Source organism: Pinus tabuliformis, chromosome 3_1 (assembly GCF_031772625.1).
Source record: "Pinus tabuliformis cultivar Carrire ecotype Pingquan chromosome 3_1, CPIR1, whole genome shotgun sequence".
In the NCBI taxonomy this organism is placed as follows: Eukaryota; Viridiplantae; Streptophyta; class Pinopsida; order Pinales; family Pinaceae; genus Pinus; species Pinus tabuliformis.
Window position 1 is genome coordinate 182577669 of NC_142301.1, and position 27668 is coordinate 182605336.

The window sequence follows — 27668 nt, forward strand, 5'->3', positions numbered from 1 at the left end:
GATATTTGGGTATATCTCGCTAAGTATTTTAGATATTCTTCCTTTTGGGAAAGAGGTTTTTTTGAAATGCAGAGAGCTATGAACCCCAGGTTTTAAACTTTATTTTCATATTAATTGTTTTTGTATGGTTCTGTTGGAGCTAGGATTCTGAATGGGAAAAGATGTTACCCACCAGAGACTTTGACTGGAAGAAAACAACAGAGCCTGTTATGAAATAATATACTGAGACTACTAATGGTTCTTCCGTAGAACCTAAAGAAAGTACTTTTTTTTAGCATCATCAAGGATGCTACTCTGGATTTTGGATCATGCCAATCCAAGGAGATTTTACATCATCTAGAGAGTGTGCTTATAAAACCTTTGTAGGTCAAAAGTCGTCGGCATATTTGTTATGCATAATCTATGACTACAGACAAAAGTATCTTCCCTAGGCCTGATGGACTGACCTAGAACAACATAAAAACAAAGGCACTAATGGTTTCCTTAAAGTAAATAGATAACAGGATGAAGCCTACCCAGAATCTGTCATATGCTTCTCTCCTTCTTTGGCTTGAATGCTCCAATCCTAGCTCCAATCACTATTATTAGAACCTACATAGTTAAATAACACAATCCAACGATCTATGGAATCTATGTAGCATCATCTAATCACTTTATTCAATAGATCAACATGATATTGAAACAAATGAAACCAAAACATCATATATAGGAAAACAAATAACTCTTTGCATCAACAAAAATGGAGTGAGTTACAACCAAAAATAGTTGTTGATCATGTAAAATAGCTCCTCCAAGTTGACTTGTCCTTTCCTTGTCACAAATTGCACCTCTAATCACCCTAATGCATGGAAATATATCTCTCACATGAGCAGCATAAGGGTAGAACCACTCTCCAAAATCCAACCCCTTGCCTATAGATGGTGGTAAATATATAGGTGAAGGAGGTAGTTCATGAATTCTTATCCTTTTACCAATAAGGGCTTGAGATCCACTATTGATGGGAGGATTAGATCAAGGGATAAGGGATGAAAACTCCAAGGTACGATAGGATATGATTTGAGACTTTTATCTAAGGTAAATGGTTACAACAGATTCTGGAAGCTTCTGAAAGAAGAGGCTCCAGGATTCTCTCTCTTTTCCCAAATTTCTAGAACCAACGAAGGTGCATAGTGGAGCAACTTGTAGGTGATCAACGCAATCCATAGTGGACTAACCTGGTTGTCAATGTTGTGCAATAGGAGGCCAGGGAGCGTTGGTCCTTAAAATGACTGAAACGAGGTGTTTTCAGGTAGAAACTTTGGGATTAAAATGAGCCATGCTTATGGATTTTTGCAAGGATGACGAGAAGGAGGTCAAAGTATGTTGATTGATCTAGTTGAAGACATATTGAAAATATGTGACAAAATGACCTATAACATATTTCCCGCTAAAGCGCAAAGTCAAAAGTGATAGTTGATGACTAAAGTGCTTTACCTTGTGACAAGTCAGGATCAAGAACAATCGACGAGATCATCTTCTATTATAATACATTTACATCATGTCATATCTGCTGAAGGAGGCATTCCCATCCTCAACACATAAGCTAACATTACATGTACAATCATCAAAAGACACATCCACAAATGACTGATGGTGGACCCATGATTGGATGAATGCCTGTATGATCATAGCCATCATACATTTTGATCTTGTATTACTCCTGGAATCGCAACCCAGATGGATGAAACTAGATCTAGGGTCTTCTATCTCGTTCACATGACCAACCAATGTACAAGTCTAACCATGTGAATCAATGAGCTGGAGTCAAACATGATAGAAACCATATGATCACTGGCCAATGATGTAAGTCATTAACAGATGCAAGAGAAACCACTGATGATGTTAATGGCTCTCAAGGTACTCTAATACAATCCATATGGTGTGAATAAATGAGTTGATGTCAAACACCACACATAATATTTCGATCGAAGGCCAATGATGTAAAAATGTTGCCGAGAGTGAGGAAACTTTCCATTGATGTATGCAAGAACCAAGGTACCAAGGGGTGTTTCTAAGTCAACTTCCTGGATAATGAGCTGATGTTGACAAGAAGCGACCCTTCGTAGGAGGGCCTTGATGTATCCCCCATCAACGATATGAAATAGGTATGATGATTTGAGTCAAAATTATGTTGATGCAGACTAGATGAGGAAAGGAGGACATGAAATGAAGGCTTAAGAGTATTGTAGCAGATATTAATTGAATTAATTCTCTTGAACACAATGACAAAACTGAATGGAGTTAGCAACATTTACCCAAAACAAAAAATGGAGGTTTTGAAATGGTGTGATAAACCAAAACACAAGCATATTTCCAAATGTAATAGCCACGAAGATGAAGTGGAAGAGTGTCATATTTAAGAGCGAATCACTACCATTAACAAAATAGAATTCCCTATTTCCCCAAATTTCCCAACCATACTGATCAGTACCTCTTTATTTTTTAACAAGCTTGAGGAGGATAACATATGCTTGATATGTAAGTCCATCCTTCAGATGAATCACTCTAAAACTATTTAATGAACCTAGAGAAGGAGTAGTTCGGTCTCGTCATGAACGACGAGTCCATCACTATTTGATGTTTTAATGAGTCCAATGAAGGACTCGACATATTTTTCATGTTTAGAGAGTTTGAAAAAGAGGCGGAGAAGAAAAATTGAGATGTTCCTTATCATAAATAGTCCCACAGGTGTGGAAAGGAAAAAAATAATACTCAAGAGAACATCTTAGCTGTGTTTGACTAAGGTATTCATTTTTCGTTGCTAGTCTATCTCAGTCTGGAAAAGGGTTAAACTTATACCGAGTAGACATATTTTCATTTACTTTAACGAGTTCGAAAAGACAAGTGCTAGCTAATCTATTCATGTTTAGGGAGTTTGAAAAGAGATGAAAGAGGACTCCTCCTGGAGGACCGAGTGGTATAAAGGGTAGCAATTGGCTCCAATCATAATGGAACTTATCAAAAGACACAAAGATCAAGAGGTTGGCTAATAATACCACTTATCGCAACAGTTCCTCAGGAAAGAGTAAAACAACCAAGTGAAACCATACGAGCGGCCAAGAAGATGGTGACAATGGAATGAGAAACTAAGGCTCATCTAGTAGAAACAGGATGATAAAGAATGACAATCACGAGATATAGGATGAGAATGGTAATGGTTTCATTTTTTACACAAGCTTGAAACATGGGAAAATATGCTTGAAATTACTTGAAGACGACTTCATTTTTTCATAAGCTTGAAATATGAGAAAAACTATGCTTGAGAGTGGTTTCATTTTTACACAAGCTTGAAACAGATAAAAACTATGCTTGAAATAAGTTTTGCATTCCCCAAGCATAATGACTTAATTCAAGCCACATGCCCTCCAAGCTTCATTTCATTCACTTTAGTAGACTACCAGTTACTAAAACATGGATGGAATGAAGCTTAATTTACGAGACCAAGTGAAAAACTCTACTAGGAGGTTACAAGATCTAATTAAAGAGTCGATTTAGAAGGGGATTTGTTTCATTTTTTAATGGGCTTGACACAGGAAAAGAACTATGCTCATGACAACTTGTTTCATTTTTTAACGATCTTGACATGTCAAGAAAAGTAACTCTACTCGAAGAACCTTCATTCATTTTTTAATGAGCTTGACACAAGACAAGGAACTCTACTCCATGACCCTTGTTTCATTTTTTAATGAGCTTGACACAAGAAAGAGAATAATGCTTTAGCATCAGATCATGGCCTCCAAGAGACCATGGATTCCAAGAGGTACTCATCAAATGGAAGACAAATACTCTGGAAGGGATACATATCAAAGGACCAATGGAAAGATCAAGCCCCAACGCCCTCAATAATTGATTCACCATATCACCTACTAGATCTAGGTTGAAGGAAGTTGAGCATACAGTGAAAGGCTCATCTTCATTAGTAGGTATGTGAATGAGATAGGTTGCCACATAACTAACCCGTCGTAGCAAAGATACCACTTGCATATAAGGACCATTTAGGGAATCTTGTTTATTGGGAGTCAAATTAGGACCAACGAACGAAAGTTCGTCAATAGCCACGATTCTTCCTTCATGTGGGAAACACATCACACGAAAGATTGAAGAGACAAGAGCTCCCATGACATAAACATAGTCATGCCAAAGGATTAAATTAAAATCCAAAGGGCCTTGGACCATCACATTGATATAGACAATATTTCATCCCAAAGTAATAGGAAACTTAGGAAGGATCCCTAATGATTGATTGGTTCCTCTGTTAAAAGCCAACGGATTTTGGGTAATGGGAACAAGCTATAGAGAACCTAAATCTTTCCAAGTAGTTGAGGACAAAATACTAATAGATACGCCTTTTTCTATGATTGTGCTAGGTATGACCACATTATAAGTGTGTACTATGATTTGGAAGGGCACGTAAGGAGGAACATAATATCCTGCTAGTCGACTCCATTCAAAGGAAGTGACCATGCTACCTGGAGGGGGTGTCATGGGAACGGGAGACCTGCCACCTTGTGCTATGGGAATGGAAAAACTTTTCTCCAGTGCTGTGGGAACGAGAGGATTTCCCCCCTATGTCGTGGGAACGAGAGAACTGTCACCCAGTTCATTGGAACCTAAAGAAATGAGAAGAACCTAAGCAATATGAACTTCACTCTCTATGGGAAAGGTATAATCAACTTAAGGTGGAATTGAGTCAACCATTTTCTCAACCAATGGTTAGTCGGGAATAGACTCATGGGATTCACATTCAGAGAGAGTGATACTGACTGGATTTGGATTCTAATCAATCACTTCATCAACTAGGGGAGGATTGGGAGAAAGATTCAATAACCATCTGGAAGATGAGGCTGAGAAGCTGTAAGGTTTTCCAACACTTTTGAGGCTTCATCTATACAAAGAAAACGTTGAATAGGGTGATTCCCTTCACGTAAATTATAGGTAAATTTGACTTTACCCTTTTTCCCATGGACCTTACTATCACTAGTCGACGGTTTATCACCAACATGATCTCCAGAAGCTGACGAAAAAGATTGATGTGAGCTTGTGGACCACACTTCTAAGACCTTGTGAATACTAGGACAATCTTTAAGAAGGTGAAAACCCTTACAAAGAATGCAAGGGAATTTAACTTTGCGGGGATGATGGGAAGGTTTCTAAATATCAGTTGCATTAGTAACAATGGTTCCTCGCTTGGCCCCGTGCTTATTTTTCTTTTTCTTAATCTAATATTCTTCTTATTATCCTCCTGGTTACTAACATGAGGCTTTCACCATAGGAAGAGGAAGAACACCGAATAGGTGAAGAAGGTAACGGGTCAATGTTAGGATCAACTTGTTTAGGTGGAGGACTACTTGGTTGAGGAGCAGTTTGGACATTTGGAACCAGAGAGGTCGAAAATAACCAAACTGGGAAACCAATGGTAAATCTGGGAAGGGACAACATTGCAATATAAGGAGTACTAATATTTCCAAAAGAAGGAAAAGGACCAGGATTCCCGTTAGAGGGGTTTCCTTGATTGGTGGACTCGGGAACTATTGCCATTAGTCTCAACCTAAGATCTACCAAGGATATTTTCCATGAAGAGGATGTTATTTGGCGTCAATTAATTGATTTTATAAATTAAAGACACAAAAATAAAATAAAAGGGTAACTAGGAAAAAGGGTTTACCAAGTAACGTGAACTGCAATATACACCTTGGAGAACCAAGGACTTGACGTACGTGCATGTAATCTCCCCAAATTTTGTGTTTGGTGTATCATGGTATACAAGGCAACTGACTAGGTTACCTATGGTGGACTTCCAAAATATACTCGATGGTACATGGAAGCGCAATTCTTAGTAGTGTTTTCTAATGCGTAATCGTTAGATGAGAGCGTTCACATATACTTTTCATGCGTGGAGTGCCATCCGATATACTCGAAGGTACATGGACAACGATCTTATACACTTACGTACATGGAATGGGGTATCACCCCTAAATTGTAATGTTGACAAAGAATGACAACAACTACATTTAAAGATGTCAAAACACGTCTCTAGCCTAAACCTCTATGTTTCGCATTAAGTTTCAAATGCTCTTTAGGTTAATTGAGATGAATTTTAAAGTTTATCTTGAATTATGTTTCGATTTCAAGGCTCAAAACTCGATGTCACTTAAGCACACCTATGATGCAATTAACATGACAAAAATAACTTTTTTCATTTTCGATGAAAGTTATCTAGTGTAGGGAAGAGGTGTGAATAATGATGCAACAATCAAATATGTAGCAAACAAGAGCTTCCTAATTAGATCTTTCAATCTCACTATTTGAAGTCAATCCAAAGCATTAAAATATGTCAAACCATGCAATGTAATCTATGCATGATTCCCCTGAAAACTATGCAAATTTGATCTGTGCACAATTTCCTTTCTTGTTGTGAAAATGAGAATTCTAACTACGTAAATGTGATTTATGCAAGAGAATTCTTCAAAACAAACACTAGAGGGTTCCCATGATATCAAACTTAATTTGAGATTGCATGAATAGAGGATTCAAACTGAAACTGGGTGAAAATTCCAAAAATAAAAAAAGATGACACCCAAAGGCAATTAACACTCATACACAATTCAGCCTCCCCAACGATCAAGGGGGGGGGTTTGCAAAAATGAAAGAAAATACATGCAATTTCACACTAGGGAATTCCAATTTCACACACAAAACCCTAGATGAAAATGCAAAGAGATTTTTCTTCTTATTTCCACTTAATTTTCAAATAAGATGAAAACTAAGACGCATGTATAATGATTGATTAAAACAAAATTTTCAGAATGATGACTCAAACATAAATTCATCGAAGCACTCAATGAATAAACAAAATCAGTTTGCAAACAACCTAATGATAAGAACAATGGAAAATCTACACAAATCCTTACCAAAGGCACTAAAAAATGAAAGAAAACCAAATGGAGGCTTCAGAGAGACCACAAGAGACTGAAAGACTCAAGGAAGAGTAGCTCGACAAAGGATGATCAAAGAGAAAATCAAGGCAAAAAAAAATTGTGCATGAACAGGGGCCAACGCAGGTGCAAAGGAGGCACCAATTATTTGCAATGGGGGTACAAAGAAGGCTTAGGTGGGGTGCAATTCTCTGTATCTAGACCAGAGAGTGCATTGGTGAAGGGATGCAAGGTTCCGACACAAAAATTACAGTTGAGAATCAATTAAGGGTATTCCTAGGTCTGTTCTTGACTAAATAAAAAAATAAATGTATGAAGAAGAGGTAAAGCAAGAACAATGGAATACATTGTTCCCTAGTGGAGTTGCCAATTTGTTATGCAGAATCTATGACTGCAGATAGAAGTATCTTCCCTAGGCCTAGATGATTGACCTAGAACAAAAAAAGACAAAGGCACTATTATTTTCCTTGAAGTAAATAGAGAACAGGATGAAGCATACCTGGAATCTTCTGTACGCTTCACTCCTTCTTTGGCTTGAATGCTCCAATCCTAGCTATAGTCACTATTATTAGAACCTACACAGTGAGATAACATAAGCCAATGATCTACGGAATATATGTAGCATCATCTAATCACTTTATTTAATAGATCAACATGGTATTGAAACATATGAAACCATAACATCATATATAGGAAAACAAAGAACTCTTTGCATTAATAGAAATGGAGTGAGGTACAACCAAAAATAGGTATTGGTCCTGAAAAAGAGCTCCTCCAAGTTGACTTGTCCTCTCCTTGTCACAAAGTGCACCTATAATCACCTTACTGCATGGAAATATATCTCTCACATCCACAGCATAAGGGTAGAATCACTCTCCAAAAGCCAACCCCTTGCCTATGGATGACAGTAAATATATATTGAAGGAGGTAGTTCATGAATTATTATCTTTCTACCAATTAGGGCTTGAGATCCACTCTTGATGGGAGGATGAGATCAATGGATAAGGGATGAAAACTCCAAGGTAGGATATGATAGGATTCAAGACTTTTATCTGAGGTAAATGATTACAACAAATCCTTGGAGCTTTTGGAAGAAGAGGCTTCAGGATTATCTCTCTCTTTCCCAAATTCAGGAACCAACACAAGTGCATAGTGGAGCAACCTATAGGTGATCAACACAGTCGATAATGGAGCAACTTGGTTATCAACACTATCCAGTAGGAGGCCAGGGAGTGTTGGTCCTTAAAATGACTGAAACACTGTATTTTCAGACAGAAACTTTGGGATTAGAATGAGTCATGCTTAGGGATTTATGGAAGGATGATGAGAAGGAGGTCAAAGGATGTTGATTGATCCAGTTGAAGGCCTATTGAACATATGTGACAAAATATCCTATAACAATATTGTTGAAGTTAAACCCTATGTACAGAAAGTATTGATATTCCCAGTTAACATGAATTTGTGCAAAGGAGGCTTTATATTTCCTTTTACTAATATGTGAGCATGAGAAATTGCTCAGTTGGTTTTTTGTGAAGTAGTTTTTAGTATTTACACATATTTGATTTGGAATTTACAGGGTGTCTCCCATAAATTGCATCATCTTTGGCCAAACTTATGTCCTTCAGGGTACGTTTCCAACCCCATAATGACAAATCTCCCAGAAAGACTAGGGGCTTGAAGCCCCAACTAATGGGCCACTACAGAATTTATTCCATCACAACCTATCAGTACCTGCAAGTATAAACACATTTTGAATGGTTAAGACCAACATGACAACATAGAAGGTAGATTTAATGATCGAACTTGAATGAGAAGAACCCTGTGGTTTTGTCACAAATACAAAATGACATCAAGTTCTTTTGCATGATAAAACCCACTGTAGAGGTTTTCATCTGATAGAAAACAATGCATATGGGTTACTAAAATTACCTTTGTTTAGAAAGGGGGATTCAATTAAGCATTGTATTTACATGCAAGTTTTATTACATTTAATGGGGATTAGAAGTTTGGATTTCAGATCCAACCTTCACTCATAAGTGCTCTGTCTTCCAGTTTTACTATAGTTAAAGAAGAATTTGTAGATTGTTGAATGGAAACAACTTTGGCATTGAAACTTTCAAGTGGTTTATGCAGAATTCCTTCCACTTGCTAAAATCTCTCCATGATGCATATTTTTCTTTAGAAATTTGGAAGACTAAAAAGTGTAAGTTGAATTTATGAAACATGTTCATTAAAATGGAATGAAAATTGCTCCAAATCTCTGATTGTTTAGAGTTGACTAATTTTCATCTTTGTGGAAAATGTGGATCTTTGTGATTTACTTATATTTCAAACAAATGCTTTGAATGATGGATATGAACATCCCTAAAATATTGAACGCGTTTTGAATAACACTTCTCTAAATATTGAAAAAAATTCTTCATTGGGCCAAAAGGATCATTCTCCATAAAGAATTCTACAGGTAGAGAACCCCTACATTACATGAATTATCACTTCTAAATTAGAAATTCATTGATGACTCAAAAAAATTCACCTACGTAATAAACATAGATTTTGGAAATGATGGTCTACAATAAAACCTAACAAAATAAAAAAATGCGAGCATATTTCTTTTGCTAATAACCAGAATACATTCTTAAAAATAAATATTTATAATGAAACCACATTTATTATTTAAACGAAAACATCATAATCAACCCAACACTAGATATTGCAAATAAAGTTTCATTTTAGTTTTTCTCTATATCTTGAATGTTCAAAAATAAATGTTTGAAAAGTTCAAACTTGACAAGTCATGAGTCAAGACTACCCATTAACATCAACAAACAAAGTAAGATTGTGAAAAAAGTCCTCAACATATTAAACCTTTGACAAACGTTTCTGAACATATAAGTAAGTGAAAGTCATGAAATTCATTTGGGAAAACCATGAAGACATTTTCTGCACAAGGCTTGTATGCTAAAATTATCATCATAGTAGGGAGTATAAATAACTATTTTGTAATTTTGGTCAACACATTTAAATGATTTTAATCCATGAGCATGTGGGCTACTTTAAACCAAAAAAAAAATGTGCTGTTTTAGGCCATGTGTTATACTTTCTCCAATGATAAAACTGACTAGATTTTATCTTTTAAATAATAAAAAAATATATCATCAATATACGGAATCGCTAGATTTTATCTTTTAAATAATAAAAAAATATATCATCAATATACGGAATCGCATTGTACTTGAATATGGATGCAGGCCAGCCTGTACTTTCAGTTGCTCACCAAACATAGTAGTAATATAAAACTTAAACAAGAGACCAAAGTTTGTCCGACAGTACCAGCGATGTATCTGTACATAGTGCCGCACATAAGCGGGTTATTAATCTTCATGGATACCTATATCACAATTCTTTATAAATTTGTCGATCTCCTTACATCATTGTTGACAGTTTTCTGATATGAATATTCGCTGCAGTGCGTTATCATAGATGGATACGTGGGCTTTGCTCGCAATATGTGGAGGAAGCATCACCACATCGAATGCTGCTTGTGCTGGAGTTCCAGATCATCTGATACGCAGCATATAATTTTGCCTGGAGATTCCCCTACCACCATATACTTTACTCTTTTTAATTAATGCACATGTCCATGTCTCTTGGTGTGGCCAAAGAAGAGGAGAGTGGTTTTCAAAAGAAAGGAATCACAATAATCCTATGTACGCAACCCATGTGCGTTTTGACAAGGTTTCGTATGTATTCATTCACCCATCGCTCTTTATAATCCATCCTTCCTTTCTGATCTCCATCGATTTCAGGGGTTTCATTGGCAGCGAATAAGAACACAAAGACAAGAATGGCTCCATTCGCTCTTGTAAGGGCACTGCGAAAGAGCGATGCAAAGAGAGTCCACCCATTTCTTAATATTGCAGATCAAGAGAACTGTGTGGGAGCCCTCGAGTCTGCTGGTCGTTTAACAAATCCTTCCGCCCAATGGTTTGCTGCCTGTATGGATGCCATTCTCTCCGCATATTCCAACATTCATTCTCTCGCTAATTCTAATTCCAACTCCAAGTCGGTTAACGACGCCCTGGAAGACATAGTGAAGCTTCTTGACATGTGCAATGCCGTTAGCGATAACATTGCGGACGTGAAACAATACCAGATGTTGCTTCAGAGCGCTATTCATTCTGTGGATCGTGCAGGGATGGACATCAGCAAGATCAGTGAGACCCCACTTGTAAAAGCTACCAATATGTTGGCGGTGTGCAGAGGTGTCATCACCAATGTGAATGCCAAATGCAATCCTTTTACTTCCAGATCGAGAGGAATGGTTTATATTGAGGAGGTTATAGCCTCCCCAAGTTATTCAGCAGTCAATAGATCGGCGGATGATTTATCAGAGGATATGCGTAATCTCAACGAGGTTACTGTCTCTGTGCTTAAAACAGTAGCCAAGGCCCTGTCAGTCGAGTTGCCGAGGCCATCTCTTCACGGACGAGGTAATAACAGCGTGTTCGCGGGGCACGGTTCTCGGCTCCGCAGTTTGTTTGAAAAGGTCAGGAATCACAACAGGTGTAACTCCTCCCGTTGTCTATTGCATGAATTAGAAAGTGAGGATGCTTTAGTGAGAAGGTTATATGATATTTTATTGGCCGAGAAGCACCAGAAGGCGATAAACGACCATGAACAGGTGAAAGAGTTAGTGGACACACTGAAGAAATGCATGGCAGATTTTGATGAAGGGATTGCTGCACTTGACTCTAAAGTCAAGCAATTGTTTAATGCTCTGATTAGAATTCGGGTGAAATTGTTGGACATTCTAACCTATACTCTTTGATCTGCAGACCCCATTAAAGCCACCGTACAAAGGGCTTTCTGTACTCTAAAAAAAAGTGCAGACAGAAACTCTTCTGCCTGTTTTTGTAACTATAGTCGAGATGCTGTCGGCCCTTGGAAATGCTTTGGCACCAAGGAGTCCTGATCATGTAAAATATTACAAATATAATTTCTCACAAAATATTACAAATACAATTTCTCTGACTACTTAGATCCAAGTCAAATTCTAAACGGACTTAGTCTTTGTTTCTCTTATTGCATGTGTTGTTTTCATATTATTGTAAGCCAGCACCAATGCACATACTTTTCTTTTTCCAGTTTCACTTATCTGTGCTATTTTGTGTCTGTTCTATTTTTGGGTTTAGTGTCTTTTATTATAATAAAGTTGATTCTAATTCCTTACTGGCTGTCTCATTACTTTATATTGATTATCGTACCCTTATATTTTAAATGACAAATAATCACTGATTGTTCCACCGCTTCCTAAGTGACAGCATAGCTTGGCCACATGCAGAACAATGGAGAATCCAAAAGAGCATCTAATATAAAATAATTGTTATGTTAAACATCATTCCTCCCATTCATAGCATGTGGACAACTTCTTTCTTTTCGTTTCTTAACCTTTACGGCACTTTAAAGTCAATTGTAAGAGCACACAAAGCCAAGATCACTTTATAACACCAAATTCTTTGATTCGCTGTCGACAAAGGTAAAGTTATCTTAAGATTTCTGTAATCGGTAGATATTAGCGTTCAAGGCACAAGGTCATTAGCAGTGTACATTATCAAATTTAATATTAATTGAATGGTGTTAAATAAGACAAAAATATTTTAACACAAAAATTTATGTTTAACACAAAAATAACTTAAGACAAATATATTTTAAGATAAAATTTTAAATTTAAGAAAAAAACAGTTTAAGACAAAATTTTATATTTAAGATAAAAACAATTTAACACAAAAATATTTTAACACAAAAAGAGTTTGAGGCAAAAATATTTTAAGACAAAACTTTATTTTAAGACAAAAATAGTTTAAGACAAAATTATTTTAAGACAACTTTATATTTAAGACAAAAACAGATTGAGACAAAGATATTTTAAGACAATTTTATATTTGAGACAATGGCCACTTAAGAAGAAACCCATTTAAGACAATTAACAATTAAGACAAAAACATATCAATTTAAGAAAATATTATCTAACAACTACAAAATTGACTCTAACGGTGCACCCTAAGTCCGCCAACTTGTGGGTTACTACCATATTGCGCCTATACCAACATTGTTATTTCACTTTCCAATCATGTTATCTTAGATAAAGACAACGACTTGTTCGGCTCTTCATTTTGTGGGGGTAGCTGACTCTGAAGAATGTGAAAACTTTCCCTGGCAAGATTTCCCATACATTAATTACTCTTTTGTGCCTTCAATCTCTGTTGATACGATTAGAGACAACCTGTATGTATTTACATTCGACACTACTACACAGAGGGAAATTTATAAGACAAAATAAATCTTTTGTCCTAAAATTTTCAATATGAGGCACTAGTAGAAAAGGTAAAGGATTAGGGGCTCGTCTTTACGCTGTTGATGGGTTCTTCGGGAAGTAGAGCAATGGAGGTTGACAACATCTAATGGGATTTAGGGCGATGGAGGCCAACAACAAAGGTGTATATTGTGAGAGAAGCGATGGAGGCACTTTCGACGAATGTGGGTAGGTGGTAACATAGTTAGGTAATTTTCAGGGTTTCCATCGATTGTGTTTAGATATGTGTTTTTTGAGTGTTTTATTTAGTTTGAATGCTACTTATATCAATTGGTTATTGTTATTAGCACATTGTCGCGCTGGATTGGCAACATGGATTAGATTTACCTAAAGGATTGTTGAAAAATGCATCAAGAAATTTTCAATTTGATTTTCCCTTGATTAAATTGAGAAAATTTGAATTTCCACATCAACAGACAACTCGGATGCAATTAACTTGTAGGACATGGCTTGTGTCACCCATCTTACTCAATAATTTTGAGTTGGAGGAGTTAGAGTTCAGTTAAGCATGTGTGATTGCTAATTTGTAGCAATCAAAGCCAATTATCTCAGGTTGTTTTCAATTAAACTAGTTCTCGCTGTTGGAGGAACTAGTGGAAGAATATTTGTGCAGTGGGAATTCAGTCAAATGCAGTGATAATCTAGTTAATTGATTAATCAACCCAAATAGCTAGTGCATGCAAATAATTCGAGTTCCTCAGCTATGGTGGAGATTCTAAGGCAGTGTAACATTAGTTGTACACTAGTCTTGAGTGTACAGGTGTTGCATGCAGTCACATGATCAACCTTAGGAATTGCACAAGGAAATAAGGGATCAAGCAAAGGCAGAAATTGACAAAGTTTGGGTTTGAGCTTCTTAGTGCGTAGAGAGATAAGTTATTCACTAACAGGTTGTGCACAGTTGAGTAAAGCAATTGTAATACATCTATATTCATTAGATTGATGCAAGAAGGCATTGGAGTTTTTAGCAGATTGCTTTCCCCGAGAAAAATATTGTGTGGATGTGTTTTATTTCTTATTGCATGTCTAAATTTTTTGTTCTAAATTGTGAATTAACTTCTGTAGAGCAATAGAGTAGGTTTGTGTCTTATGATTTTGAAAAAAATTCATGAGCAGTTGTAAATCTACACCATAATTTCTACATCGTATCATAGCAGGATTCACATTAGAGTAGGAATTTCGAATTTGTTTCTCAAGAGGTTCGAATTTTCAGTTTGGTGTAGCAAGATCTCTTAAGAGCTAAGAAGATGACCTTCAATGGGTTGAGTCTAGACTATGCCTTGGAAGGAAGATCTCATTTCATTGACTCGAATGATCGCATGGAGGAGGTATTCGATGATAATGGATTGTTAGAGTACATCAAGAGAGATGTTACAAAACCAGTAGAATTTGATGCCCAAACCCTTACTCAATGGAATAAAGTTGTAGCCAATGTGTGGAGAATAATATTGGAGGGAGTACGGGACCACATTTTCAGCAATCTCCATGGGAAAGAAAATCCTTATGCAATGTGGTAGGCACTGAGAAATCTGTTCTAGAATAGTAGTGACCACAAAAAGTTGGTGCTCAAGGATAAAATTTGAAATATCAAGATGTAGAAGAATGACTTTATCCTGCAATATCTAAGGAGGTTCACACAAGTTTGTGATGAGCTTGCAAGAGTTGGTGTTACTGTTTCAAAGGATGACTTGGTAAGAATAGCCCTTTTGGGCCTTCCCAAGAGTTGGCATAGCTATCAAGATTAAGTGAATGGGAGGGAGAAACTACCGAATAGGGAACACTTATGGTATGATTTGGTACAGGAGGAAATAAGGTAGAATACCAGAGATGGGACCTCATCCAAGGGCAAGGATGAAGAAAACATTGCATTGGTTGGAAAGGGAAAGAAGGGAAAAGGGAAGAAATCTCAAACCAGACCAGAATCCAGCCAAGGGGGAAAGAAGAAAGGTTTGTGAAAAAATAAATGTTTCCATTGTCATGAATACGGGCACTATTCCATGAAGTGCCAACAGAAAAAGGCAAGCAATAAGACCTTAGGAGGAGGAGCAGGTGAAGCCTCGGCTTCACAGTTGGACCTTGACTTTACCCTTATTACATGTATGTCCAACACAGTGATGGGGAGTGTGTGGTACTTGGACTTAGATGCATTGTTCCACATGACAGGGTGTAGATATTTTTTGAGTCACCTAGAGGAGAAAGATCTCTAGATGCATATCAAGATCGGGGGCGATGGAAGGTACAACATGACTGGTATTGGTATAGTCACCTTTGAAAGGGAGTCAGACTCCCCTCTCAGGCTCAAGGATGTCATGTTTCTTCTAGACCTAAAGAAAAACCTCATGTCTATTGTAGTTTTGGAAGACCGTGGTTATGACCTGATCTTCAACAAAGGAAAAACATTCCTGAGACACATAACCACGGGACAGGTGAAAAATATGAAGGTTTGTGTAAAGAATCTATATAAGTTATACGTGGAAGATTGTGTTACGTTAAGCACTAAGGAAGAGAAAGTGCAAGGCAACGCTGTAGGTGAACTTTAGCACATAAGACTTGGCCATTTGCATCATGGGACCTTGAATATTATACAACAAATAGCCACTAGCTTCCCTAAAGGAGCACTTGAGCAACAGGATGTATGCAAAGGATGTACCTTGGGGAAGTACATAAAAACTGCATTCCATGATCATGACAACAAAGCACATGTAGTACAAGAAAGGATCCACTCTTATGTCTATGGACCTTTCTCGATAACCTCCACTGCCAGACACAAATATTTTGTCCTTTTTATGGATAACTTCTCACATAAGTGTTGGATCTCTTCATGCAGAAGAAAGATGAGACATTCTCCCAATTCGCAGAATTCAAGCCACTAGTTGAGAAAGAAACCAGCAAGAAGGTGAAGCCTCTGAGGAGAAATAATGGAGGTGAGTATGTGTTGAATGAATTTAAAAATTTATGTGTGAAAGCAGGCATTCGATGAGCATTGACAACACCCCAAAACCCACATTAGAATGGGGCGTGTGGGAGAAAGAAACGTAGCATTTTGGGAGCAACGAGGGTGATGTTACATGACCAAGGCCTACCTCTACATTTGTGGATTGAGGCATGCAATACAATAGTCTGTTTGCAGAAACGAATTCCTCATCGGATTCTTGGAATGATTACACCGGAGGATGCTTTCTCGGGAAGAAATCTGGATGTGTCACACTTCAAGATTTTTGGATCCTCTGTTTACTGCCATGTCTTCAAAGAATCAAGGAATAAGTTTTAGTCGACCGCAGAATTGGGGGTATTTGTGGGTTACACAGAAACTCCCCACAACTAACATGTGCACTTGCCATCACTCATAATTATAGTTGTGCAAAGGGATGTAAATATTGATGAGGAGAAAGCTATGTGGTGCTCTCTTGAGAGGGAGCTTTAGATCCCACCAGAAGATGAGATTTTAGTTCCAAAAGTGCAATCTCATGAAGTTGTAGAGAAACCACAAATTTTGGATCAGAGAGTGGAGACATTCACTAAATTAAAAACTCTAGAGAAGGGAGAAAAAGAACTAAGGAAGTTGATTGACTTGTGCAGGATGCGAGGGAGAATGTGGGATATCCTTCAAATTTGCGTAAGCAAAGGAGGTCACCTGAGAGGTACACTGGCCACATGGCTCTTATGACTGAGCTTATAGAGATTGAGGCATCCTATTTTGAGGAATAAATAGAGAAACCTGTATGGGTGGATGCAATGGTGGAGGAATACAAATCCATTGCAAAGAACAATGTTGTGGAAAAGGTCTGAAGACTAGCATATAAATCAATAGTGGGTTTGAGATGGATCTTCAAGGTGAAGCAAGAAACAAATGGAAACATAGAGAAGTATAAGGCTAAATTTGTGGCCAAGGGGTACTCTCAAGTGACAGGTGGTAAGCTAATAGAGCCTTGCAGGAAAAAGAAAGAGCCTGTTCATAGAAAGCCTACTGGAAGGCCGACAAGGTGGAGAAACCTGGTTGGCCGCCATGACGGTGCCCCCTCTCGCAGGTTGGTCGCCAACGTAGAGCTCCCTTCATCCTCTAACCGACATCTCATTCTTCATCTATACTGATTGTTATGCAACCAACATTCATACCATACACATTATGAGCAACTTTTTATACTGAAGGGCACTTTAAAGTGAACGCATACATGTCAATCGGAGCGATAAGATCACCCAACGCCTTGGTAACATGAAATTCTTTGTTTTTCTCAATTGTAGCGATAAAAACAGCCGACACTTTTATAACATTAAATTTTTTGTTTTACTCCATCGCAGCGATAACAACACCCAATACCTTTATGACATTAAATTCTTTTGTTTTACATACAGGAGATAGCAGAGTAAATATTAGAGTTCAAGGCACAATTATATCATCAAATTATTGTTTGTGTTGGAAAAGGCAAAAGTATTTTAATATTGTTGGAGGGTTGGCAAAGGTAAAGTTATTTTAGTATCAGTAAAAGTTGTGGGTATCAAGGGGAGAGACACTAAGGGAGGTGGGAGAGAAGGAGCCAAGGAGATTGAGTGGAAGAGAGAAAGGGAGAGGGGGAACGACAGCGGGAGTAGAGAGAGAAGTGGAGAGAGGGTGGGGGATAGAGAGGGAGGAAGAGAGAGGGAGAGACACTGATGGGAGAGAGGGTGCAGAGATAGAGAGGGATAAAGAGATATAAAGAGAGTGAGAGTCAAAGAGAGATAATGAAGGAGGGAGAGAGAGGGAGAGGAGATAGAGACAAAGATAGAAGAACATTTAGTCAAATACATACAAATATGTGAATATAAATATAGAGATGGAGAGTGAGTGGGGGGAGAAAAAGCAAGAGAGAGGAGGGGGATATTAAGATATGAGAGATAGAGAGGGATAGAGAGTGGAAGAAGAGAGAGAGTGAGAGGTGGAGATAGAGAGAGAGAAGGAGACAAGGAGGGATGGAGAAAGTGGAGGGGAATGAAGAGAGATCCATATAGAGAGGGATATGTAGAGAGATGGAGAGATAGTGATGAGGGAGAGAGGGAGAGAGACAAGGAGGGAGTGATGGAGAGATAGAGAGAAGTAGGGAGGGAGGAAGATAGAGATAAGTTACAGATATGGTGGGGGAATGACTAGGGAAGAAGAGAGAGATAGAAAGAGAGAGGGAGAGGTGAGGAGAGGGAGTGAGAGACAAAGGAGAGAGCGAGGGAAATAGAGACAAAGATGGAGGGGGGATAAAGAGGGAGAGATAGAGAGACTTATCGAGGGAAGAAAGAGATAGAGGAAAAGAGAAAGGACAGATGAAGGGAGATAGAGACAAAAGGGCACACATGTTCTATAGGGCATGCAATATCCTACTATTATCAGACTAGCCTTAAAAGGAAAGAGAGGAAGGTAAGTAGAGAAATTATTGCTATGGATTTTAATCTCAAGAATGCATGTGCATTGTTGAGAATGCATGCACTTTGTTGATAGTGTGTGAATGTTCCTAAGAATGCATGCACATTCCTAGGAACATGTGCACCCTTCCTTTGCCAACCTTAACCCACCTTGCTTACCACTCATTTCTCATCTAAACACCAATCTAGAAAACAAGCACAAAATAGTAGTGGCTATTAACACTTGGTACGGGTTTTTGGGTAATTGGAAAGAATATTTTTATCCACTTGTGTTATTGGAAGTCAAGTTTTTGTCTTATTGTGTAACTAGAAGAATTTTTTTATGTAATTAGAGGGAAATTTAAGTAATTTGAAGACAATTGTTGTCTTGTGTAGGAATTGGAAACAATTTTCGTCTTCTTGTGTAATTGGAATTTTTTTTATCTTCCTGTGAAATTGTGAGACAATTTTTTTCCTTTTTGTAGGATTGGGAGACCATCTTTGTTTTCTTAAATTAATTGGAGGAATTTTTTTGTACTTAGAAGATGCTTTATATGTTTATTTCTAATTGGAAGGCAATTATTTTCTCCTTATAATTATAATACAATCAAACGTGGGGAACCATCATAGTGGGAAAAGAAAGTCCTCAAGGAAAAAACAACTCATAGAAAAGATAAGTGAAGGAAGAGAAAAGGCCAGGGGAGGGATGGAAAAACATAGACTTTTATAAAAGGATAATATGACTTCCATCATAATAGATGAACCTATAATGCATATTCCATCATAAAAAAATGTTTTGGAGGAATAGACGACGATGGATTTGCTTGGAGTTCATTTTAGTATGGATGAGATTAGAGAAGATGATGATGCAAAACTTCTTGTTGAAGAAGTTTCTATGGTGCAACCTCTTGTTCAAAAATGAAAATTTTTAGAAGCTACCCATGAACACATCTAGTCCCCTTTAAGGAATGTATGTCCACAACATACCCCTTCATACATTAGACATTGTGCAATGAAGAAATCAAAAATTCCTTGAGGTGAATGCAAGTGGCATATCATTACTTGAAGGTAAGCTACTTGAAAGAACTATTCATTATAATTTTTTTTAAATTATTAGAGAATACTTTGAATAAAAGTATGACGAAACCAAATGAAAATTATTTTTGTCTTTGCTAAAATCTAGGAGTTTAACTATTGTTAGAATTATAGGAGTTATAACAATAAAAAATATAGAAACAAGTAATCATATTATTTGAAAACTTTTGGATATTTTTAAAAAAGTCTGGTAAGAAAACACGATCCTAAGACCATATTGCAACCCATCATGTCTTGTCAAAATCAATTGTTAACAAGGTCACAAGAAAATTCCATTAGCTAAAACACATATCCCATCTCATTAAATGCAATGTCAAAACCCTTTGAAAGTATTCTATTACATGAGATATTCTCAACATGGTTGGCCAAACAGATTATTGGGCCTTCATTGGTAGTTTACATCATCCTGATATGAAGTTAATTGAAGTAGTTAAGGGACTAGTACAAACTTTTTGGTATGAGAACACTATATTTCTTCTAACTAAAAAGATGCAATAAAATTAATAATGGGTTCTAGGTACCATGGACCCCACATAAAATACTTCCTTAACATGACAAAGAAATTTTGTATGAGTGGTATATGATTGCACATTCCACACTTAACTTGAGCTAATGATCCTTTAAGAAATCCAAGACTTGGTATGTTAGAATAAACATAACTCATAACACATTGAATATTATTACTATTATGATAGATATCTATAAAAAATTTCTACATTGCATAACACCCTTGTGCAGGAATGCTTAGATATATTTATGTTGATGTCATATAGAGACTTTATTTGTAGTATCTTATGTACAAGGCTTAATGAGTATACATTTTATCATAAATATTGCTTAGAGGGAATGTGTGTTAGTTGTGGTGGAATGACATTACTGAGAAAGTGGATCCATGTGAGTGTTGGGCATGGAATCCCCCCACAGCATGTTTTGGGGCTCAAAGCCTAAGTTTTGGTCAAATGTATTGTAAAACTCCGCGAATTGCGGGTGCGAAGTGCGAAGTATAGATTAAGTCATAGGGTTGTCCACCCTAAGTGTTGTAAGGTAATGTAATGTCATGTTGGCCTACCCATGTTCTGCGGACCATGTGATTGTATAAATAGAGTGAGGCTCCAAGTTGTAAAGAGAGAAGCTAAGAAGCGAAGGAATGAAGATAGAGCATAGAGTAAGAGTCTAAGTGTATTGGGTCATAGTAGTAGGAAGAGGCTTTGTAGCTGAGTGCGCAGAGACCTAGTAGAGTCTACAGCTGAGTGCGCGGACCCCTGCAGCTAAGTGTGCAGGGCAGTGTCGAGTCTGTAACCTTGAATGAAGAATAATAAAGAGAAGTTGATTCCAAATTCGGTGCATCCACGTGTGTATTGCATTCTTTACATTTATACTTTTTTGTTTATCGCGCGCAGTTATATGATTGCTGGATATATTGTTAATTATCACTAGTCTTATGCAGATAAGTTAAGTAATCGGGCAACAACAGGTTAAATAGGAAGGAACTTGGGTATAACACAGATCGTGCCCCGAGTAGGGCTGCGTGAAGGCAGTATCACAGGTTGGGAGGGACTAATAGGTGCGCGTAGCAACTTGCGCGCAGGGTCCAACCGCGGACCACCAAAAGCTCATCAGACATCCCCAGGGTGCGGAAACCTGGTTCTAGCACCCTCCCATACTACTTCGGACGAGACCTCAGTCCACACTCCGCGCACTGTTGTCGAAAGGGCCAGTAGTACCGGGATTTGCTTGGCTAAATCACCTCTGAACCTGGGTTAGGCCCATACAAACCAACAAATGGTTCCGTTGCCGGAACTAGTATCTGCATAAGGGATGTCTAATGTCGTGCCACTAGAATCCAACAAAGAAAGAAATTGAAGGGTGGTTGGACCAGAAGATTCACGAGTTCACAGCGCAGGAAAATAGAAATCCGCGAGTAACTAAGGAACAGTGGTTGGAGCGCTAATTGTATATGGAAATCCACAAAATTTTCTTTGCATCCTTTCCTTGTGAGCTGTATGAGTGGATCACGAAGCTAGCAGACAGTCAAGGAAGGCGTAGGCTCAACAAACCAATCGTGTGGACTCTAGAATTAGTGTGTAGACTAGAAGCGTTAGGAGATAAGATCGCATAAGTTGTGGACCATTGGCTCGATTGAATTATAGGAAGATTTATCACTGAGTTCGCGGTAAACATGACCGTCAACTACAGTGAGGCAGAGCGACGTTTCCTCAAGGGACTGCGAGGTAAGTATATCAAATCTTTGAACACTTGGATTAAGATTCTATTGTGTGAAAAGCAGGTTATGCGAATAAATTAATGTTTGGGACTACGCAAAGTGGGAATATCTACAGAAGCGTAAGTAGTGAAGAATTGGAAACCAGTCCCTTAATTTCCCCCTCGCGAGAAAGTGAGGAGGAGCTCGTGAAAGTTTCTCCGAGAAGCGCGATCAGTCTGATAAGGCAGTGCATTCCGCGTTTACCACCTCCACCCACACCACCACACGTCTCACCCTCCTCACCTCCATCTCCACCCACCCCACCTCCGCCACCACCACAGTTCAGTATGGTAAGTGCGATCAAACTACCCATATTCAGAGGAGTAGGGAATGAAGACCCGGACCAATTCTGGTTCGTGGTAAGAGCAGTATGGGAAGCACAAGGAGTCATGGATGACAATATCAAGAAGGCTACATTGGTGAGAGCATTGTAGGATCGCGCTTTAACATGGTACATCAAGCATTCTAACGACCATCCAAACACGTGAATCATAGAAATCCAAAATGTGCTGAACAAGGAATTTAGCAGGCCAAAGTCGGAAACACAATAAATCATCAGGTTTAAGGAGATCACGATGCTCCCGGGCGAGACCCCCTGGGATCTGGACCAAAGACTGAAGGGCATGATTTGCAAAGCCAACATGACATTGACATATGGACAACACCGTGCATGGTTTGTAGCATCATTGACACCGCACTTAAGGACGACACTGTCACAGCAAAAACTTTCCACCCAGGCTGAAGCTTTGGAGATGGCGATGAGATTGCATGAGACCCCTATATAAGACCATGGTTTGGGAGTCCAACAAATCCACGCGCAAATGCAAAATCTATGTCTCAAAATGCAGAGTTTGAAATAGGGCAAGACACCTCGGCCAGAGGCGCGCGAGGAGGTATGGTGCATAAAATGCAAAGGTCAGGGGTATGATAAAGACCACTGTCTAGTGTTCGCAAATTACTTGGCAGGAGGAGGGTCGATGCCGTTAAGACTTGAGGCATAGGCAGGACTGAGCGCGGTGCCTGCATTATGGTGCACGATCTAATAGATAGGAGGAAAACACACTACGGATAATTGTCATCTATTGCAGAAGTATACGCAGACGTCCCAACAATTGTTTTGTAACTTCTGCAGGTCGGTAGGCCATGATGAGCGCACCTACAGAAGCTACGAACTAATGATGGATTAGACTCCTGCCTACAGTGTGCAGACCAAAACGTGAGCCCTTGACCCGAATGAAGGAATGGCACACACTGGATTTTAGGGGCGCAGTCGAGTTCGAGGTGGAATGGGACTAGGAAGGGGTTGCAGATAGTTAATTTGTTATAATTGCGGAGGGCCAGGGCACTATGCTCGCGATTGTACAAACCTGACAAGGACATCATATTTGTACTATAATCAGTTTGATCATGAGGCAGAAGACTGCCCTACATTGATAATGAGACTGCGCGAAAAAGGGGTACTTCAGCCCCCTCCAACTCAGAATCTACAAATGATGAGGTCTGAGCCACGTGAAGAAGACCTGAATGTAAACATGAAGCTTAGGAGCGGTATGACCACAGGTGATGATAAAGGTAAGCAGTCAGAATAAAGTGTGTGGGTTCGCAAGGCTCCTACAAAGGAACTCGAATTTGATTTAGAACATGCGAAGGAGACATTCATGGAAGCTAAGAAGAGCTTCAGGGAGGCCTCCACTTCAAGTAGTAAGGATAAATTAGGACCATGGATGGATCCTTCAATGCTCACTACCTTTCTGGAGACATGCATGAAACTGCTACGTGACAGCAAGGCAGTAAAAGGACTACAGGAACTTATCACTAAGTGCGCGGGGTCAGGAGAGCTATGCGTGGTCTAGAAACTTGGTAAGCATGCATTGCGCACAGGAAGGGAAATGAGGTTGACTGTGCAAATTGGCGAATATGAAATGGATTAGGTAATCCTGGATCTCGAATCGGACGCGAATGTACTACCAAAACAAACATGGGAACGCATGGGCAGACCCGTGCTACAGTGGTCTCCTATTCAGTTACGAATGGTGAACCAATAGAAGATCTTGCCCATGGGAAGATTGCAAGGGGTAACAATAGATATTGAAGGTGCGAGCGCGCAGGAAGATTTTGAAGTGATAGAGATTGTCGATGACAGTAATCCCTATCCCATGCTACTAGGAATAGACTGGGCCACCGATATGAATGGAGTCATAAATCTGAAGAAGCACAAAATGATCTTTGAAAAAAAGTCACTATGTGTAGTAGTACCGCTAGATCCAGCCGAAGGAGCGCGATACACTAAACCGGTGCGCGACGATGATAGTGATGACGATCTCAATTGTATTTACAAGATAATCGTGCGAGAAGAGGATTGGGTGAATCTGACTACAGATGGAAGGATTTCGTGGGAGCGTGAAAGTTCCTGCACTTCGGATTTAGACGAAGAGATAGAGCGATGGCAGAATTGGCTACACGAAGTAATAATGCTTAATTGCAACATGATGGTTAGATCATTGTGTTGCGTGACAACAGAAGCAAGGGATCTGCCGGCATATGATGGGTTGACAGTGGTGGATGAATTCCTGAACAAATTTGAAAGCGCAGTACCAGAACATCAGCGATTCCATGCTCTGAAGTGGGCGCTGCAAGCAATGCTCGCACGATGGCGGGGTACGCATCAGGGAAGTTTTGAGGAATGGAGTGGATGCAGAAGCATGATGCGCCTATGCTTTGGAAAACCGCAACTCAGAACGAGATCTAGTCAGCAGGGGCGAAACAACTTGCACGCCCACCTTTCCTGATAGGTATGAACATATGCTGAACAGCCCGCACAAGCGCACACCACTCCCAGAATAGAGAAACGAAATAAATTGCAGTAGCAGAAAAGGTGACGCGCGCTACCAATTATCCATGGGGAAGCATTCGATTGGGTGTGCGAAGTACTGAACAACGTTCACTAGGCGAGACACACTGATTGGGACCTACGCCTACCAGCGGTTCGATGGGCCTATAGGACCATGTGCAAAACCCTGACCGCGAAAACGATTCCAAAGTTGTGGAACAGAGTAGAGACCATAATTTTTGAAGAGAACGCAAAGAGGAGTCCATCCGTAAGAGCTCCCGCAGTTGTGACAGTGCGTGAAGACTAGGACGAAGAAATCACACAGCTATGCGAGGTCAAACACATAAAGGTTTAGGAAGCCATTCGGTGAGGGAACCTTAGACTTCGTGAACTTGAAAAAGACTGGGTACGACTGAGGAAGAAAAGCATTTTGATGGACACCGAGATCAAGAGGCTGGAAAAGGAGATCAAGCAAGCATGTCTTGTCGATAAACCAAGGATGACAAGACAAGGTGCGGATGATCATACCACTGGATTAGAAGATTGTCGCCTAAAATTTATGACTCTGTTGCCATGGCTACGACTGCACCTCACCAAATGCAGTATCTAGGGGAGCGCACTACATATGGTAGAACGCATGGCGCCAGTTGTCACAAGGGAAATTGAGGAGTTTTCGTGGACTATATTGGAAGGCGAGTTGAAGTCTCGCACAGGTGGTGAGACCATTTGACTAGCCGTAGGGAGCACAGTCTCAATGCTCCAAGCAGTTGAAAGAGAGCGCGGGACTATAAAAGAGTCTATTTGGGAGTTGTGCGATAACGGAGGTGCACGCAGAATCACCATGTCACAAGGTTTGTGTCCATGCACGGGGGCTGTGCTGCCGCGCGGGTAGGCTGGGAAGTGATCGTTGGTGTCACTGTTCATGACGGGATGTCCGATTTAAGGCAAAAAGGAGCGGGTGGCGGGCATTTAAGACGTGAATTAAGGGCAAGATTTGGGACAATCTACCACCAAAAAAGCCTTGATGGCCCAGAATTGGGGGGAATGGTTGAGTTTGAATTCAAAAGGTGCTATAAAACTCCCGAGGCTAGCCACGGGAGAACACTGTTCACTTGATATTTGAGTAGTTAATCAGAGCACAGAGTGTTGAGCGTTGACTGATATTCGAGCCCCTAAGTTTGCGAAAGACCACATATGGTTCAGACAAGATGACGGCTACCAGGAGAGGTTTGGGCTTTGCAGAAGGAACCACTGACGAGGCTGCGTAGAACCCCATGGTAGACGATGTTCCTGAAGATACTGGGGTCGTGCCAAAAATCCCGAAATTGCCTCGAACGCCGAGACCCAAGAAAGATAAGCAGGCAGCAGGACCAGTCCGCATGTCCCCAATGAATACGTGGTTCAGTAAGCTCTCAATGGAAGAAAAGGGCAAGGTTGTCACCATTGAGACATATGACGAGGAGGATGACCTACAGGCTCTCATCGTTGAGATAGAGGAAGCAAAGGACATGGAAGAGGATATCCAACCGGTGCAGCAAAATTTCCCGAGTACGTCCCTTAGCGAAAAGGGAAAAACAAGATACCAAATGATCTGGATGCCACAAAGAGCACACTCCAGACCGCGCTCCTCCCTGATGGAATTGTGTTTGAAGGCTCGCACGTGGGCCGTGTGCCACAATGAATTTTGAAGATTGGGACCTTGCGGACAGCGAGAAGTTCCCACACTTAGAGACGGAGAGCCTCATGAAGCAGAGTACGGAGGGGCCAGTCACAACATTAGAGCCGTGAAAATGGCTACGCAGTGTGGAGAAGGCCAGATTGCTTCATCTTCTATGGATTCCACACTTTCACCACACGCCCATCACTATTTTTGGCATCAGGCAGCTGCTTTGCTTGGTGCATGATGGGTACTTATGGGTGGAGGAGCCTATTCCCATCACGGCGGATCTCATCCACAGAATTTCTCGGCTTCCTTGTAAGGGAAACGACCCTGCAGCGATAGCAGGAAAAAGTGGCGATTTTGCTCTTGCAGAAGCCATGAAGAAAAAATATAAGCTCGAGAAGAAAAAGAGGGCTTACCTAGTCAGCAGAATCAAAGATAAAGGGGTGCGTGTAGCACCCAACTCCTGGATGGGAAGCTAATGAGAAAATGCCGTGGCGATGAAGTACCATCGCCGGTAGTTGCATTGGCCGAAGAATGCGCAGAGGGGGTCCAATTCAACTGGGCTGAGTTCCTCTACGAGGAATTCTTGACCAACTGCAAGGAAGCCCAAGAGCAGGGTAAGACCTTCCACTACATGTGGTTGTTGTTGTCCATTTTGTTGGTAGTGGGAGAACTGCCAAAGGACAGTCAGTTTCCAAGCATTGAGTGAGACTTACCAAAGGTCGTAAAGTACGCGTCGCTCCGGGCTACCAAGGATGTGAAGTGGATTTGTGATACAAAGATCTTCTGGGTGCTCATGGAGGCGAGCATCCGAATGTGGATTAATAGAAGGCCGCGCCTATCCCCCACAGTGCACAACAGTTTGTGGAGCTTTGAAGACTTCAAGGAAGACATGCATAATATTTACATCGAGGCGCAAAAGGATCTGGCGCAGTAGTGGACCAAGCTCCCCTTCATCGCCACTAATGATGCAACTTTTACAGTGTTAGAATCATGGCCTCCCGAGTGGCGCGCCCTAGATTTGGCGGAGCTGGATTGGACAGTAGCATAGAAAAGAAAGGATGAGGCCAAGTTGCACATTATGCAGTTGGCCGATAAGAGGC